This window comes from Symphalangus syndactylus, chromosome 20, assembly GCF_028878055.3.
Source record: "Symphalangus syndactylus isolate Jambi chromosome 20, NHGRI_mSymSyn1-v2.1_pri, whole genome shotgun sequence".
NCBI lineage: Eukaryota > Metazoa > Chordata > Mammalia > Primates > Hylobatidae > Symphalangus > Symphalangus syndactylus.
In genome coordinates, this window is record NC_072442.2 from 37,077,966 (window position 1) to 37,097,553 (window position 19,588).

General features: G+C 50.7%; 1 non-coding gene across 1 annotated transcript; it reads right to left on the reverse strand.

Moving 5' to 3' along the window:
• Positions 1 to 12,084: 12,084 nt before the first annotated feature.
• On the reverse strand, positions 12,085 to 12,212 carry LOC129470837 (small nucleolar RNA SNORA68). The gene has a single exon (XR_008653357.1). It is a non-coding gene; the product is annotated as a small nucleolar RNA SNORA68 (small nucleolar RNA).
• Positions 12,213 to 19,588: the final 7,376 nt, after the last annotated feature.

The window sequence follows — 19,588 nt, forward strand, 5'->3', positions numbered from 1 at the left end:
TATACGTGTATATATATATGTATATTTATATATACGTATATGATATTATATACGTATATATAGTATATATACGTGTATATATATTTATATATACGTGTATATATATTATATATACGTATATATAATATATATACACGTATATTTATATATACACGTATATTTATATATATACATATATACACATATATGTATATATATAAATATACGTGTATATATACATATATGTATATATAAAAATATATATACACATATATACATATATGTATATACACATATGTGTCTATATACATATATGTGTGTATATATACACACATATATGTATATACACACATATGTGTATATATACATATATGTGTATATATATACACACATATATGTATATAGACACATATGTGTATATATACATATATGTGTATATATACATATATGTATATATATTTGTGTATATATACATATATATGTGTGTATATATATATATATATATATATAGTTTTTTTTTTTGAGATGGAGTCTTGCTCTGTTGCCCAGGCTGGAGTGCAGTGGCGTGATCTCGGCTTACTACAAACTCTGTCTCCTGGGTTCACGCCATTCTCCTGCCTCAGCCTCCCGAGTAGCTGAGACTACAGGCACCCGCCACCATATCCGGCTAATTTTTTTTGTTTGTATTTTTAGTAGAGACGGGGTTTCACCATGTTGGCCAGGATGGTCTTGATCCCCTGACCTCGTGATCCACCCACCTCGGCCTCCCAAAGTGCTGAGATTACAGGCGTGAGCCACCGTGCCCAGCCTGCATTCCATTTTTTCAACAACTTAGACCTTCAGTCTATGGTTCTCAGTCATTATCTTTGCACTAACTTCCAAGTTCCTTCTCCTTCTCTTCTGATTTAAAAAATTAAGAAATGTGAGGCCAGCACAATGGCTCACACCTGTAATCCCAGTACTTTGGGAGGCCTAGGTGGGAGGATTGCTTGAGGTTAGGAGTTTGAGACCAGCCTGGGTAACATAGTGAGACCCCATCTCTACAAAAAATTAGTGGGGTGTGGTGGTACATGCCTGCAGTCCCAGCTACTTGGTAGGCTGAGGTGGGAGGATTGCTTGAGCCCAGGAGTTTGAGGGTGCAATGAACTATGATTTTGCCATTGCACTGAAGCCTGTACAACATAGTGAGACCCTGTCTTTAAAAAAAAGTCAAATGGGCTGGGCGTGGTGGCTCACGCCTGTAATCCCAGCACTTTGGGAGGCCAAGGCGGGCGGATCATGAGATCAGGAGTTTGAGACCAACCTTGTCAATATAGTGAAACCCCGTCTCTACTAAAAATATTTAAAAATTAGCCAGGCGTGGTGGCAGGCGCCTGTAGTCCTAGCTAGCCAGGAGGCTGAGGCAGGAGAATTGTTTGAACCCGGGAGGCAGAGGTTGCAGTGAGCCGAGATTGTGCCACTGCACACCAGCCCTAGTGACAGTGCAAGACTCCATCTCAAAAAATAAAAAATAAAAAAAGAGTCAAATAGTACAGCCTTTTTTTTTTTTTTTTTTTTGAGACAGGATCTTGCTCCTTCAACCAGGCAGTAGTGCAGGGGCACAATCATGGGTCACTGCAGCCTTGACCTTCCAGGCTCAGGCATTCCTCCCACCTCAGCCTCCTGAGTAACTGGGACCACAGGCACACACCATCACACCCAGTTTGCTAATTTTTTGGTAGAGACTGAGTCTCACTATCTTGCCCAGGCTGGTCTCACTACTCCTAGGATCAAGCAATTCTCCTGCCTTGGCCTCCCAAAGTGCTGAAATTACAGGTGTGAGCTACTGCACCCAGCCCAATCTATTTCTTTTCTTTTTTCTTTTTTATTTTTTGAGATGGAGTCTCACTCTGTTGCCAGGCTGGAGTGCATGGGTGTGATCTCTGCTCACTGCAACCTCTGCCTCCTAGGTTCAAGCGATTCTCCTGCCTCAGCCTCCCGAGTAGCTGGAACTACAGGCATGCGCCACCACACCCAGCTAATTTTTGTATTTTTAGTAGAGACGGGGTTACACCATGTTGGCCAGAATGGTCTTGATCTCTTGACCTTGTGATCCACCTGCCTCAGCCTCCCAAAGTGCTGGGATTACAGGCGTGAGCCACCTCTCCTGGCCAGCCCAATCTATTTCTTTTCTTTCTTTCTTTTTTTTTTTTTTTTGAGATGGAGTCTTGCTCTGTGGCCCAGGCTGGAGTGCAATGGTGTGACCTCGGCTCGGCTCACTGCAACCTCCGCCTCCCGGGTTCAAGCAATTCCAGTTCTGCTGCCTCAGACTCCCGAGTAGCTGGGATTACAGGTGTCTGCCACCATGCCTGGCTAATTTTTGTATTTTTAGTAGAGATGGGGTTTCACCATCTTGGCCAGGCTGGTCTTGAACTCCTGACCTCATGATCCACCTGCCTCGGCCTCCCAAAGTGCTGGGATTACAGGTGTGAGCCACTGCGCCTGGCCTCCCAATTTATTTCTATAATCAGTTTTGCACCTGCCAGCATTTTAATGACCAAGACATGTTAATCTAATTTTATTGGTTCATTGAATTTTTCGAACACAAAATATTCCTAAATATACACACATATGTAATATCAATTTTTTTTTATTCTTTTTGCACACATAAACAATAAACATTTTCTAAAAATACATACAAACAAAAAGATGCGTATCAAACATATTAGGAAGGTTGCACATGGGAAGTCGGGGAATAAAAATGGGGGGTGGGAGTTAAAATAAATGAGAGAGGGACTTTATATGGATCAGTGATAATAACTCAATCCTCTATTTGACAAAGAAGAGGGAGAAGGAAGAGGAAGAAAAAGAAAGTGGGATAAAGGATCAGAAAGGGAGGAAAATAGAAAAAATTAGAGTATGACTCCAGGGTAGACCGGTTTTGTTGTCACTGAGTTGGTTGGTTGGTTTGTCTGCTGTATTTTTCATGCTTCGCCAAGTTGGCCAGACTGGTCTTGAACTCCTAGCCCGAAGTGATCAACCCGCCTCGCCCCCCAGAGTGCCGGGACCACAGGCGTGAGCCACCACGTCCAGCCCCCACATTGCCCCTGGCCTCCGTGGTAGACCTCCCAGACGGGGCGGCCAGGCAGAGACGCTCCTCACTTCTTCCCAGACGATAGGTGGCCGGGCAGAGGCACTCCTCACTTCCCAGACGATGGGTGGCCGGGCAGAGGCGCTCCTCACTTCCCAGACGATGGGTGGCCGGGCAGAGGCGCTCCTCACTTCTTCCCGGACGGGGTGGCTGGGCAGAGGCGCTCCTCACTTCCCAGACGATGGGTGGCCGGGCAGAGGCGCTCCTCACTTCTTCCCGGACGGGGCGGCCGGGCAGAGGCGCTCCTCACTTCCCAGACGGGGCGGCCGGGCAGGGGCGCTCCTCACTTCTTCCCAGACGGGGCGGCCGGGCAGAGGCGCTCCTCACTTCTTCCCGGACGGGGCGGCCGGGCAGAGGCGCTCCTCACTTCCTCCCGGACGGGGCGGCCGGGCAGAGGCACTCCTCACTTCCCAGACGATAGGTGGCCGGGCAGAGGCGCTCCTCACTTCCCAGACGATGGGTGGCCGGGCAGAGGCGCTCCTCACTTCCCAGACGATGGGTGGCCGGGCAGAGGCGCTCCTCACTTCCCAGACGATAGGTGGCCGGGCAGAGGCGCTCCTCACTTCCCAGATGGTGGGTGGTCGGGCAGAGGCGCTCCTCACTTCCCAGACGGGGCGGCCGGGCAGAGGCGCTCCCCACTTCTTCCCAGACGGGGCGGCCGGGCAGAGGCGCTCCTCACTTCCCAGACGGTGGGTGGTCGGGCAGAGGCGCTCCTCACCTCCCAGACGATGGGTGGCCGGGCAGAGGCGCTCCTCACCTCCCAGACGATGGGTGGCCGGGCAGAGGCGCTCCTCACCTCCCAGACGATGGGTGGCCGGGCAGAGGCGCTCCTCACCTCCCAGACGATGGGTGGCCGGGCAGAGGCGCTCCTCACTTCTTCCTGGACGGGGCGGCCGGGCAGAGGCGCTCCTCACTTCCTCCCGGACGGGGCGGCCGGGCAGAGGCGCTCCTCACTTCCTCCCGGCCGGGGCGGCCGGGCAGAGGCGCTCCTCACTTCCTCCCGGCCGGGGCGGCCGGGCAGAGGCGCTCCTCACTTCCTCCCGGACGGGGCGGCCGGGCAGAGGCGCTCCTCACTTCCTCCCGGCCGGGGCGGCCGGGCAGAGGCGCTCCTCACTTCCCAGACGATAGGTGGCCGGGCAGAGGCGCTCCTCACTTCCCAGACGATGGGTGGCCGGGCAGAGGCGCTCCTCACTTCCCAGACGATGGGTGGCCGGGCAGAGGCGCTCCTCACTTCCCAGACGATGGGTGGCCGGGCAGAGGCGCTCCTCACTTCCCAGACGGGGCGGCCGGGCAGAGGCGCTCCTCAGTTCCCAGACGGGGTGGCCGGGCAGAGGCGCTCCTCACTTCCCAGACGGGGTGGCCGGGCAGAGGCGCTCCTCACCTCCCAGACGGTGGGTGGCCGGGCAGAGGCGCTCCTCACTTCCCAGACGGTGGGTGGTCGGGCAGAGGCGCTCCTCACTTCCCAGACGATGGGTGGCCGGGCAGAGGCGCTCCTCACTTCTTCCCGGACGGGGTGGCCGGGCAGAGGCGCTCCTCACTTCCCAGACGATGGGTGGCCGGGCCGAGGCGCTCCTCACTTCCCAGACGGGGCGGCCGGGCAGAGGTGCTCCTCATTTCCCAGACGATGGGTGGCCGGGCAGAGGCGCTCCTCACTTCCCAGACAATGGGTGGCCGGGCAGAGGCGCTCCTCACTTCCCAGACGGTGGGTGGCCGCGCAGAGGCGCTCCTCACCTCCGAGACGGGGTGGCCGGGCAGAGGCGCTCCTCACTTCCCAGACGATGGGTGGCCGGGCAGAGGCGCTCCTCACTTCCCAGACGGGGCGGCCGGGCAGAGGTGCTCCTCATTTCCCAGACGATGGGTGGCCGGGCAGAGGCGCTCCTCACTTCCCAGACAATGGGTGGCCGGGCAGAGGCGCTCCCCACCTCCCAGACAGGGCGGCGGCCGGGCAGGGGCTGCAATCCCAGCACCCTGGTAGGCCAAAGCAGGCGGCTGGGAGGCGGAGGCTGCCGCGAGGCCAGACCACACCACTGCACTCCAGCCCGGGTAACACCGAGCACCGGGTGAGCGAGACTCCGTCTGCAGTCCCAGTACCTCGGGAGGCTGAGGCGGGCAGAGCACTCGGTGTCAGGAGCTGGCGAGCAGCGTGGCCAAGATGGCGAACGCGTGCCTGCAGCCAAAGGAGAAAAAGCAGGCAGCGGGGGAGCGCGCCGGTCTGCGGCGCAGGCAGCAGGGAGCCAAGTAGATTGCAGCCTGGGCCAGAGAGGGAAAGAAAGAAAGAAGAAAGAAAGAAAGAAAGAAAGAAGGAAGGAAGGAAGGAAGGAAGGAAGGAAGGAAGGAAGGAAGGAAGCTGTAATATCAATTTTAAGGTATATTTCCTTATATATTACTGACCATTACAATTTCCCAATTTTAATTGATTGGCAATACCTACTATTAATCACTACTCACATGCAATAGTGGGAGGAAAAAAGAAGGGACATTCACAATAGCTACCATTAGGAAAAGGGACACCTCCAGGGAAGCACCATACTTGGCCATTGGTCCAGAAGATGTGTTGTGTCTTGCTGGACAAGGCTGTACAGGTAAATGATAGAAGCAGCCAATGACAGAACCAACAAAGTTCACAAGCCTTGTTTTTGTGTAACTCACTTCCTGGACAGTGAGTTCTTTGGTCCCTGTGGTCTACCTGTTTGGAAGACTTCCCTTGTATAACAAGCATCCTTCAGGAATGCTCCAAAGACAAGCAATGAGTAGTGTTTCCTGTTGGGAACTGTGCAGTTTGAGCCATCCACTTCCTACGATTGCGGGAATCTTTTGTATGTCTGTCTGGGGTTGAGTCTTCCTGCAACACTGGCTTAAAAAAAACCTCAGGCCTCGGTTGGCCAGCACTATGTATTGTTTTTTCCTGGTGCTACAATTCCTAAAAATCCTGATGGCTTGAGCATTTCGTTTAGGGGGAGTCACTGCTAAAAAACTCAACCCAGGAAGCTTGTCTTCTTTGAGAATTTCCAGGCCTAGTAAGGATTCAGACAAGGCTTGCTTAGGGAGGTTCTTTTCTTTCTTTCTTTTTTTTTTTTAGAAACGGGGTTTTGCCATGTTGGTCTCGAACTAACTCCTGGCCTCAAGACATCCATGGGCCTTGGCCTCCCAAGGTGCCAGGATTACAGGTGTTTGCCACTGTGCCTGGCTCAGGGGGGTCCTTTCATCCATCCCAGTTCCTCTCCAGTTGAGGGCCTTAGCCCCAGGGTATGGATGGTGAATAATGGCGGTGGAGGTATCTTACGGGAGCCTTTCTCCCCTAATCCACTTTTTTGTTTATTTGTTTTGAGATGGGAGTGTCTCACTCTGTCACCCAGGCTGGAGTGCAGTGCCTGGATCTTGGCTCACTGCAACCTCCACCTCCTGGGTTCAAGTGATTCTCCTGTCTCAGCCTCCCGAGTAGCTGGGGATTACAGGCATGCACCACAATGCCTGGCTGATTTTTATATTTTTAGTAGAGACGGGGTTTCACCATGTTGGTTAGGCTGGTCTCGAACTCCTGACCTCAAGTGATCCGCCCGCCTCGGCTTCCCAAAATGCCGCACCCGGCCTCTAATCCATTTTGGAAGGTTAGTCTTACATGGTTGTTGCATTCCACAACTATCGGTAGATTATCTTTAAAAGGGGAAGCAATTTCACATTTGTCCAGCAGAGGGAGCTCAGTGGGAGATACTTTGGAGAGACCCGAGGTTTGGGTTTTTCTTTTCTTTTTCTTTTTTTTGTTGAGATGGAGTTTCGCTCTTGCTTCCCAGGCTGGAATGCAGTGGCACAATCTCGGCTCACCGCAACCTCTGCCTCCCGGGTTCAAGCGATTCTCCTGCCTCAGCCTCCCCAGGAGCTGGGATTACAGGTGCCGCCACGCCCAGCTAATTTTGTATTTTTAGTAGAGACGGGGTTTCTCCATGTTAGTCAGGCTGGTCTCGAACTCCCAACCTCAGGTGATCCTCCCGCCTCAGCCTGCCAAAGTGCTGGGATTACAGGCGTGAGCCACCGCACCCGGCACCTAGTTTCTTTCATGTCTTGCTCAAATCTTGCCTTTTCGGTGAGACCTGCCTGACCTCCCTATTTAAGATCGCAATTGTGTCTTCCCTAGTCTCTATGAACTTCTTACCCATATAATTGTTATGTTTACTATTATATTTTTCATCTTTATTCTTTCTATAATTTAAGCTCCTTGAGGCCAGGGATCTTTGCCTGTTTTGTTCACTGTGCTTAGGATAGTACCTGGCATGGAGCAGGTGCTCGATTAGTAAATTATTGAATTAATGAATCAATACCCTTATTCCAACAGCTAAGATCTAGCCAGATGCGGTAGTTCACGCCTTTAATCCCACCACTTCGGGAGGCCAAAGCATGAGGATCACTTGATCTCAGGATTTTGAGACCATACTGGGCAACATAGCAAGACCATATCTCTACTTAAAAAAAAAAAATAGCCGGGCCTCAGGAGGCTGAGGTGGGAGGATCGCTTGAGCTCAGGAGATCAAGGCTGCAGTGAGCTATTATCGTGCCACTGCACTCCAGCCTGGGCAGCTGAGTGAGATCCTGTCTGAAAACAAAAACAAAGAAAATATCTTACAGTTTTCTTTCTCTTTTTTTGTTTGTTTGTTTTTTAAAATTTTTTTTTGCACACAAAACAATAAACATTTTCTAAAAGTACATACAAACAAAAAGATGCACATCAAACATATTAGGAAGGTTGCACATGGGAAAACGGGGAATAGAAATGGGGGGTGGGAATTAAAGAAAATAAATGAGAGAGGGACTTTGTATGGATCAATGATAATAACTCAATCCTCTATTTGACAAAGAAGAAGGAGAAGGAAGAGGAAGAAAAAGAAAGTGGGATAAAGGATCAGAAAGGGAGGAAAATAGAAAAAATTAGAGTATGACTGCAGGGTAGACCTGTTTTGTTGTCGCTTGGTTGGTTGGTTGGTTTGTCAGTTGTATTTTTCGTATGTTTCGCCATGTTGGCCAGGCTGGTCTCGAACTCCTAGCCTCAAGTGATCAACCCGCCTCGGCCTCCCAGAGTACTGGGACTACAGGCGTGAGCCACCACGTCCAGCCCCCACATTGCTTCTGGCCTCTGTGGTAGACCTCCCAGACGGGGCGGCCGGGCAGAGGCGCTCCCCACATCCCAGACGGGGCGGCCAGGCAGAGGGGCCCCTCACTTCCCAGACGGGGTGGCGGCCGGGCAGAGGGGCTCCTCACTTCCCAGAAGGGGCGGCCGGGCAGAGGCGCTCCTCACTTCTTCCCAGACGGGGCGGCCGGGCAGAGGCGCTCCTCACTTCCCAGACGATGGGCGGCCGGGCAGAGACGTTCCTCACTTCCTAGACGGGGTGGCGGCCGGGCAGAGACGTTCCTCATTTCCTAGACGGGGTGGCGGCTGGGCAGAGGCGCTCCTCACCTCCCAGACGGGGCGGCTGGGCAGAGGAGCTCCTCATAACCCAGACGATGGGTGGCCAGGCAAAGACGCTCCCCACCTCCCAGACGGGGTCGTGGCCGGGCAGAGGCTGCTAATCCCAGTACCCTGGGAGGCCAAGGCAGGCGGCTGGGAGGCGGAGGCTGCAGCGAGCCAAGACCACGCCACCGCACTCCAGCCCGGGCAACACTGAACACCGAGTGAGCGAGCCTCCGTCTGCAGTCCAGCACCTCGGGAGGCCGAGGCGGGCAGACCACTGGAGGTCAGGAGCTGGAGACCAGCCTGGCCGACATGGCGAAACCGCGCCTCCAGCCAAAGGAGAAAAACCAGGGAGGGGTGGTGGCGCGCGCCGGCAATCCCAGGCAGCCCGCAGGGCAGGGCAGGAGAATCATGGGAGTCGGACGCAGGGAGTCTGCAGCGAGCCGAGTGTACTCTAGCCTGGGCAACAGAGGGAAGAAAAGAAAAAGGAAGGGAGGGAGAGAGGAAGGAAGGAATGAAGGAAGGTAGGAAGGAAGGAAGGAAGGTAGGAAGGAAGGAAGGAAGGAAGGTAGGTAGGAAGGTAGGTAGGAAGGTAGGTTTCTCTTTTTTTTGAGATGGAGTCTCTGTCACCCAGGCTGGAGTGCAGTGGCACGATCTCACCTCACTGCAACCTCCGCCTCCCTGGTTCAAGCGATTCTTCTGTCTCAGCCTCGGGTAGCTGGGATTACAGGCACCCACCATCACGCCCAGCTAATTTTTGTATTTTTAGTAGAGACAGGGTTTCACCATGTTGGCCAGGCTGGTCTCGAACTTCTGACCTCAGGTGATCCACCCGCCTCGGCCTCCCAAAGTGCTGGGATTACAGGAGTGAGCCCCTGCGCCTGGTCAAGGGTTACTTCTTTTCTTCCCCCAAGAGTGTGACTTCCCAGAGCACTTCTGTTAGTTTGATTGCCTTACCAAGAACCATGTTTTCTTCTTACTTCTTAATCACTCATCGGTTTGGGCCTGGTGTTCCTCCTCTGTGATGTTCTGTGTGTCGGCAAGTCACACAGAGGCAGAGCGTGAAGCGGGTGCTGGCCGTTCCATTTCCTTGCTATTGACTGGCTAGTAAGCGTCGTGTATCTTAGGCTGGGTTCACTAGAGCACAGCCTGAAACCGGGATGCTTGTGCAAGTGATTGATGAACAGACCATTCTCCGGAGCAGGACATAAGGGAAGCGGGGGAAGTGGGGAAAGGGGAAGCAAGGATCTGATCTCATTTGGAGATCAGATGCAGCCTGAGCCCATGGGGAGTTCCAGAGCATGAAATACTCCCCTCATGGAGCAAGGGGACAAGCTTTTGCCCTCTTGGAGGAAGATAGTGCCAATTCTGATACGTTTATTTTCTTCTGTTTTTTTTTTTAAATTTTTTTATTTTTTGATTTTTTTAGAGTTGGGGTCTTTCTCTATTGCCCAGGCTAGAGTGCAGTGGTGCAATCATAGCTCACTGCAGCCTGGAACTCCTGGCCTCAAGCGATCCTCCCACTTTGGCCTCCCAAAGTGTTGGGACTACAGGCGTAAGCCACTGCGCCTGGTCCATTTTGCACTCCCACCAGCCAACTATGAGAATACCTATTTCCCACACAGCCTTGCCACAGAGTGTATGGTTGAGCCTTTGAATTTCTGCCAATGTGATTAATGAGAAACAGTCTCATAGTGTGGTTTTAACTTGCATTTCTATTCTAAGTGAAGTTAAGCATATTTTCACATATGTAAAGGCCATTTGTAGCCCTTTTTTGTGTGAGTAAACCATCACCTAATGCCTTTTGCCCACTTTTCTAACAGGAAAGGATTATTTTTAAAAAACATGCTGCATTAATTAAAGGTACATGGTAATCTGCTATAACAAAGAGGCGCCAGAATCCAGTGGCTTAGGTAAGATAGATCCGAAAGAAGATCATTTATTTTTCATGTAGCAGTAAGAGGTGAGCAGCCCAGGGTTTTCAGAGTGACTCTGCCATCCTCAACATGTGGCTTCCATCTCTGTGGCTAAGGTGGCTATGCCAGGTGTTACCACTTCTCAATCAGCAGGAAGGAGAAAAATGAAGAGCAAGCAACTTTCTTCCTTCTAAGCATGGGATCTAGAAGTTGCACGACTCCCTACTGCTCACCTCCCATTGGCCAGAACTTAGTTTCATGGCCACAACTAGCTGCAAGGAGGGCTATTAAATCCAGTCTTTGGCTGGGCCACCATGTATCCTACAAAAGCTTAAGGATGGGCTTTCCATTACTTTTTTTTTTTTTTGAGATGGAGTCTCACTCTGTCGCCCAGGCTGGAGTGCAATGGCGTGATCTCTGGTCACTGCAACCTCCGCCTCCCGGGTTCAAGTGATTCTCCTGCCTCAGCCTCCCGAGTAGCTGGGATTACAGGCATATGCCACCACACCTGGCTAATTTTTGTATTTTTAATAGAGATGGGGTTTCACCATGTTGGCCAGGCTGGTCTTGAACACCTGACCTCAGGTGATCTGCCTGCCTCAGCCTCCGAAAGAGCTTGGATTACAGGCATGAGCCACTGCACCCAGCCTTTTTTTTTTTTTTTTTTAAGACAGGGCCTCTCTCTGTTGTTGCTCAGGCTGGAGTGTAATGGCATAATCATAGTTTACTGCAGCCTCAAACTCCTGAGCTCAAGTGGTCCTCCTGCCGTGGCCTCCCAAAGTGCTGGGATTACAGGCATGAGTCACCTCACCCAGCCAGTGCATCATTAAGTGACTTTCTCAAGGTCTCGCAGCCAGTTGATGGTGAAGACAGGATTCCTGTCCAGGAAGGAAACTTGAGTGAAGCAGGAATTGTTAGGGAGCTAGGAGAGCCACAGGTGTTCTGGAAGCTCTCCTGGCTCCTCTCAGCATGCTCTGCTCCCTTGTCTCACCCCTACTCCCACCTGAAAGTTCCCCACCCACCCTGGCCTCATCATCTCAGCACTAATGTCTTCAGCTGAGACCACCTGAGAGGCAGGTACTGTGTCTGTGTCTGAGGTCCTGGACCTGGATATGCCTGATTCTCCCTCCACGGAGAATCTCTGAATGGTCAGGCCTCCCTCTTGTTTGGCACAGAGTTCTGGTCAGAGCATCATGTCCTGTTTGGTTTGGTTTGGTGTTCTTGAGGAGTTTATTTGGTCAGACCCAGGGTGAGAGGGCCCTTCACCTGTAAGATGTCGGGCCTCTTGGTGGTGACACGTGGCTTGTTGCTGGCCACAGAGGACCCAGTGAGGCAGCAGGAACTCAACCTTGGAGTCATGGAGCTGTGTGACTGCTGGCCGGTTGCACTTGCTGGCTGCAGTCTCCTCCACCTTCATGATCTGGATGAAGTGGGCCCAGGTGCGGTGCTGGGTGCCCGCGTCTTGGTCTGCAGAAAACGGGAGAGGGCAGGGTGACTGCAATCACTGGGATCTGGGCATTTGACAAACCTCATATCAAGTACCTGGCACATTCTGTCAGGCACAGCAATTGCCTGGGAGCCCCCACTTGGGATTAACTGGGCGACTGGGTGACCATGAGTGGTGTAGAACCTCCAAAGTCACTTTGAGGGGCACAACCACAGCCCCTCAAAGGCGACAAGATCTTCCCGTTTGTTCCTCTGTTTAAACCACTGCTGCAAGAAAAAGAGTCTTAAGTTTAAGTGTGACATGTCCTACTTTTGTTTTGTTTTTTGTTTGTTTTATATATTTTATTTTTTGCTTTTTAGTTTTTATTTTTTGAGATGGAGTCTCACTCTGTCGCCCAGGCTGGAGTGCAATAGCATGCGATCTCGGCTCACTGCAACCTCCGCCTCCCAGGTTCAAGCTATTCTCCTGCCTCAGCATCCCGAGTAGCTGGTATTTCAGGTGCCCATCACCACACCCGGCTATTTTTTGTATTTTTGTATTTTTTTTGTAGACGGAGTCTTGCTCTGTTGCCCAGGCTGGAGTGCAGTGGCGCAATCTCGGCTCACCGCAAGCTCCGCCTCCCGGGTTCACACCATTCTCCTGCCTCAGCCTCCTCAGTAGCTGGGATTACAGGCACCCGCCACCACGCCTGGCTAATTTTTTTGTATTTTTTAGTAGAGACGGGGTTTCACCGTGTTAGCCAGGATGGTCTCGATCTCCTGACCTCATGATCCACCCACCTCGGCCTCCCAAAGTACTGGGATTATAGGCGTGAGCCACCACACCCAGCCTATTTTTTGTATTTTTATTAGAGATGGGGTTTTGTCATGTTGGCCAGGCTGGTATCAAACTCCTGACCTCAGGTGATCTGCCCACTTCACCCTCCCAAAGTGCTGGCATAAGCCACCGCACCCGGCTTTGTTTTATTTTTGAGACGGGGTCTCTCTCCCTCTCACCCAGGCTGGAGTGCAGTGGTGCGATCATGGCTCACTGCAGCCTTCATGTCCTGGGTTCAAGTGGTCTTCACACCTCAGCCTCCCAAGTAGCTGGGACTACAGGCTCATGCCACCATGACCTGCTAATGTTTGTTTTTTTTGTAAAGATGCAGTCTCGCTATGTTGCCCAGGCTGGTCTTGAACTCCTGGCCTCAATCCTGCCTTGGCCTCCCAAAGTGCTGGGATTACAGGCATGAGCCACTGGGCATGGCCTGTTTTCCGTTTTTTTTATGAGACAGAGTCTCACTATGTTGCCCAGGTTGGAGTGCAATGGCTATTCACAGGTGTGATCATAGCTCACTGCAGCCTCAAACACCTGGGCTCAAGCAGTCCTTCCATCTCAGCCTTCCGAGTAGCTGGGACTACAGGTGAGCACCACCACACCTGGCTCACTTCCTGTTTTTTGAGTGGGAGTTTCACTATCTGGCCCCACCTGCCTCTCTAGCTGGGTCTTGACTGTTCAGTACTATGCATGCTCCAGCTTTGCCACACCTCTCGCTGGCCCTTAACAAGCCTGCATTTCTACACTGCCATTCCTTCTGCCCCGAATGCCTTTCCTCCCCAGCACTGCATGGCAAACTCCTACACATCCTTCAAGGCCCATCTTGAATGCCACCTTCCCTGTGATGACTTCCCCTATTGCCCCAGACTTATTTCCTTGTCTTCATTGCTCTCATAGAACTTGGTGCACATCTACTCCAGTAGTCATTGCACAGAACAGTAATCATTTGTTTATGTGTTTGCAGTCACTACTACAACATGGTGACCTCCTGGAGAACAGGGACGTGTGGTGTTTCCCTTTGTATTTGTCTTTTGTTCCCAGAACAGGTAAGTACATGGTGCCGGGTATAGGTAGGTACTTGCTCAATAAATGTGAATGAGTGAACGAGTGGTGGGGTTGATCTTAGCCTGAAAGAGGGAGCTCCCCACCTGCACTTTCCAGGAGCAATCTCTAGAGGGCAGTCTCACACCATGCTTGTCTTCTCTAGCCTCTGCCCAAGTTGCTTTTTTTCTACCATAGACAGCTCAGAGAGATATGGGTGGGTGAATGGATGGATGGAAGGATGGACAGATGGACGAATGAACGAACGGATGGATGGATGGGTGGATGAATAGATAGATAGGGTGGGCATGGTTCACATGGGCTCTGGAGTTGACAAGCTCAGGGACCAGGGAATCTAACCAAGTCAACCTAGGCACTGGAGGGACTGCTGGCCCATCCCTTAGACACAATGGCTTAGGGGCTAGGGCTTATTATTGAAACCTGGAAAAAAGTTATTGTTTTCAAAATAAAAAAGACAGTTGCAAAATGGCATTGGATAAATATTGAAATAAATGGCTACAAAACAAAATCTCAACCAATTGCAACTCAACTCAGTTTGTATATATAGTTTATGTATAAACCACATTTCAGGCCGGGCGCGGTGGCTTACGCCTGTAATCCCAGCACTTTGGGAGGGCAAGGCAAGTGGATCACCAGAGGTCAGGAGTTTGAGACCAGACTGACCAACATGGGGAAACCCCATCTCTAATAAAAATACAAAAATTAGCCAGGCGTGGTGGCGCATGCCTATAATCCCAGCTACTCAGAAGGCTGAGGCAGGAGAATTGCTTGAACCTGGGAGGCAGATGTTTCAGTGAGCCGAGATTGCACCATTGCACTCCAGCCTGGGCGACAAGGGCGAAACTCCATCTCAAAAAAAAAAAATTCTGTGGGATATGAGTGCATTTTAGTATTTTTGACATGATGTGGGCACTCCTTTAAGTGTCAAGGGCCCTTAACTTCTTGGAAAGACCCTGCAAGGAGCAAGCAGAATGGAACCCAAGACTCCCCACCAGAGGGCTCAGGACTCTGCTCATTATAAGTCCCCATGCTGAGTCTGAGGCTGCAGGTCCAGTCCCTCTTCCTGCTGAGGGCTCTGGAGCCAAGCCCGCGAAGATAACATTCAGTAACACAGGCTGCCCTCAACCACAGTCTTTCCTAATCTCAAGGTAAGATGGGAGAGGGGTGGTGGTATTTCGTTTACTTAAGCTCCTACATGGGGGAGATACTGAATAGGAAGAGGCTGTGTCTCCTGGGACTGCTGGCTCGGGGGTGGAATGGACGGGAGACAAGAACAGAACCAAGTGTCGTGTATGCATGCCTGTAGTCCCGGCTACACAGGAGGCTGAGGTGGGAGGATCACTTAAGCCCGGGAGATTGAGACTGCAGTGAGCCGAGATTGCATCACTATACTCCAGCCTAGGTGACAGAATGAGAGCCTGTCTCCAGGAAAAAAAAAAAGTCAAGATTCAAGGGCATCTGATGTCAAACCTAGTGCTCTTAATCACTACATCATAATCATACCCTCTTTCAGAGTGACCTGCCCAATTTCACAAAGCTGGTAATCAGGTGGCAGGGAAGAACATGTATTGAGTGCTTACAATCAGCGTGTGTCAGGCGCTGCTCTAAATGCTCTACCCATTTTAACTCATCTAGCTGAAGCAGGGACTATAATTGTCAATGCCATTTTACAAATGGGGAAACCAAAGCCAAGAGCGGTTGAGTGACTTGTCTAAAGTTGCCACCAGACAGTCTAGTTCCAGAGTCTGGGCTCTTCACCATGATGACTTCTAGCCTGTCCACTTTATGGAGGGACAAGGTTTGGGGCTGTCAAAACTCAGGGTCAAAAATGACAGGACAGGCCAGGCGCGGTGGCTCACGCCTGTAATCCCAGCACTTTGGGAGGCTGAGGCGGGTGGATAACGAGGTCAGGAGATCGAGACCATCCTGGCTAACACGGTGAAACCCCGTCTCTACTAAAAATACAAAAAAAAAAAATTAGCCAGGCGAGGTGGCGGGCGCCTGTAGTCCCAGCTACTCGGGAGGCTGAGGCAGGAGAATGGCGTGAACCCTGGGGAGCGGAGCCTGCAGTGAGCCGAAATCGCACCACTGCACTCCAGCCTGGACGACAGCGAGACTCCGTCTCAAAAAAAAAAAAAAAAAAAAAAAAGACAAGACAAATGGAATAGAGGATGGGCAGGAGGGATGCAGGGGTGTGTGAGGTATGTGAAAGAGGTGGAACATGAAGGAGAACCCAACCACAGATGTTCACAGATGTTCTCTGCTGTTTCCTCAGTAGGAACTCAATGCTGAGTTCCTATCAAAACTACTGACAGCATATCTCCCCAAATATCATTTCCTTAAAAGGCATTTTGTCAGTGTCTTTTTTTCTTTTTTTAAGAAATGGCGTCTTACTCCGTTTCCCAGGCTGGAGTGCAGTGGTGTGATCTTTTGGCTCACTGCAACCTCAGCCTCCCAGGTTCAAGCAATTCTCCTGCCTCAGCTTCCTGAGTAGCTGAGATTACAAGCACTTGCCACCACACCCAGTGAATTAATTGCATTTTTAATAGAACTGGGGTTTCATCATGTTGGCCAGGCTGGCCTCGAACTCCTGACCTCAAGTGATCTGCCTGCCTTGGCCTCCCAAAGTGCTGGGATTACAGGCCATGCTCAGCCTGTCAAAGTGTCTTACTTAGCAAATACAGCTGCTTTGCAAACAGGGGTTCCTTTTTCCCTTGTGACTAGGGCCACTGTTCTGCCAGAATGGCTATCCAGTCCTCCAGATAGGGTTAGGAGCCACTTTGTTGAGAAGGATATGAGCAAGATGGCTGTGCAGGGGGAATGACTGGTGTGGACTTCATCAGAGGTTGAATTAAGTGATGGAAAGGGAACGTTCCATGGTTCTGGTCCCTAATATAAATCTATTCAGGGTGTTTGGCATCAGCACTAGATTTCCTGACTCAAAGGGAAGTCATAAGGACAGGTTTACGGAGGTAGAATGATCCCATTTGGAGAAAGGAGAACTAGAAAGAAACACAGAGCATCTGTAATTAAGTGCAAGAGCTCTGACGCTGGACTGCCTGAATTCAAATCCCAACTCTGTAGGCAGGGCATGGCGGCTCACACCTGTAATCCCAGCACTTTGGGAGGCTGAGGCTGGCAGATCGCTTGAGCCCAGGAGTTCAAGACCAGCCTGGGCAACATGGTGAAACCTTGTCTCTACAAAAAATACAAAAATTCTGGCGGGGCGCAGTGGCTCACGTCTGTAATCCCAGCATTTTGGGAGGCCGAGGTGGGTGAGACCAGCCTGGCCAACATGGTGAAACCCCGACTCTGTCTCAAAAAAAAAAACAACAACCAAAAAACACAAAAATTCACAGGCCATGGTGGTGCACACCTGTAGTCTCAGCCACTCAGGTGGCTGAGTTGGAAGATTGCTTTAGCCCAAAAAGTAGAGGCTGCAGTGAGCTGAGATCATGCCACTGCACTCCAGCCTGGGCAACAAAGCAGGACTCTGTCTCAAAAAAAAAAAAAAAAAAAAAAATCCCAACTCTGTATGACTGTGCGTGATTTACTCAGCCTCTCTCTGTGACCCATCTGTGAAATGGGTTTATTAATACCTTTGTTAATTATCACATATTAATGATTAATGTTTTGCTGTGGGGGTTAAAATAATCAAATACGAAGTGCTTAACACAGTGCTTACCATATAAGCATTCAATGCCTACTTTTTTGTTTTTTTTGAGACAGAGTCTTGCTCTGTTGCCCAGGCTGGAGTGCAGTGGCGCGATCTCGGCTTACTGCAAGCTCTGCCTCCCGGGTTCACACCATTCTCCTGCCTCAGCCTGCCGAGTAGCTGAGACTACAGGTACCTGCCACCACGCCCTGCTAATTTTTGTATTTTTAGTAGAGATGGGGTTTCACCATGTTGGCCAGGATGGCCTCGATCTCCTGACCTTGTGATCTACCCACCTCGGCCTCCCAAAGTGCTGGGATTACAGGCATGAGCCACTGCGCCCAGTCTATTTTTTTTTTTTTGAGATGGAGTTTTGCTCTGCTCTTGTTGCCCAGGCTGGAGTGCAGTGAGTGGTGCGATCTTGGCTCACTGCAACCTCCGCCTCCTGGGTTCAAGCGATTCTCCTGCCTCAGCCTCCTGAGTAGCTGGAATTACAGGTGCGCACCACCACACCTAGCTAATTTTGTATTTTTATTAGAGACGGGGTTTCACCAGGTTGGCCAGACTGGTCTCGAACTCTTGACCTCAGGTGATCCACCCATCTCGGCCTCCCAAAGTGCTGGGATTACAGGCATGAGCCACCGCACCTGGCCCAACACCTACTATTTTATCCAAATTAAAAGGAGATGTTACACTTAAAATTTTGTTAAGAAGCTAGATCTCACGTTGTGTTCTTACCATAATAAAAACAAAGTTATGACAGATAAGTAGGTAGTCAGCAGAAAAAAGAAAAAAGAAAACAAAGTTAACTCAGAAAAAAATAAAAGGAGATTATATACAGCAGATGTGGAACACAACAAAAATAATCCTGTTGTTAACTATGTGTTAACAGGGACTGAAGCTGGCTACAGGAAGAATGTCCCAGAAACAAAGAGTGGGAAGCTCTGAGCAAATTGTAAAAGCTCATTCTCAGTTTCTTCCCAAGAGAAGTTTTCATCTCAGGGGTGGTCATTTCTGGAGGCAGGGGCCTGCAGGAGACACCTTGGTAACAGGCAGGTCTGTTTGGCTTCCTGAATCCATGACAGTTGATAAACAAGGCCCCTTCAGATGCTCTGTTGGGCATTGCCTGGAGTGTGTAACCAGGAAATGGAGTGCCTGCATTTCCAAGATCATTTATAGCTGTTTCCTGTACCCGAGTAAATTTTTTATTTCAAAGGTGCCTCCTGGCCCGACCCAAATTTTGGCTTAACATTAGCAGTTGCTTCTCTTTGGCTGAGCAGATGAACTGCAAAAACTCCCAGAGTGGAAGAGGGAAGGAGGGTGGGGTTGGGTGAGGCGGCAGGGATGGGTTCCGGAAGATGAGAGATGGGCCTGGTTCGTCACCAGGGCCTCTCTGGTAAACTGGAAGGCCAGGCAGGCTACTGGCAAAGAAAGAGTTACTGACCATCAGCTGAAGGGATGGCAAGCAGTGAGGGAGGCTCTGGCCCAGCAATTCTTATCTTCAGGAAAGTTTAAGAGTCATTGTCACTTGCAGGGAATTTCCTGGACTATGAATTTTATTGCAGAGAGGACAGAATGGCTGAGTGGGAGGAAATTAGCCTCAGGCTCCACACCCACCGCTCCCATTCCCCCACAGCTGGGTTTGCTGTTTCTCCAAACAATTTAGTGTTAACAACATAAACCCTGGTCCAGCCTGGCCTCCTGCAGCTGTGCGGCCTTCAAGTCTTTATCCTTGCTAAGCCTTGGCTCCCTCATCTATAAATGGGTTTAATAACAGCACTTGCTTATAATAAATGCCAAATATATGTTGGGTTTGAATAACGATGAGGAAAGCTGGGGCCAGAGATTTGCACTGAGGAGAATGAACAGAAATCTGTCCCTGTTCTTCTTCTTCTAATTTTTTTTTTTTTAGACGAGTCTGCTCTGTAGCCCAGGCTGGAGTGCAGTGGTGCAATCTCGGTTCACTGTAACCTCCACTTCCCTGGTTCAAGTGATTCTCGTGCCTCAGCCTCCCAAGTAGCTGGGATTATAGGCACCCGCGACCACGCCCAGCTAATTTTTGTATTTTTAGTAGAAACGGGATTTCACCATGTTGGTCAGGCTGGTCTCGATCCCTTGACCTCAGGTGATCTACCCGCCTTGG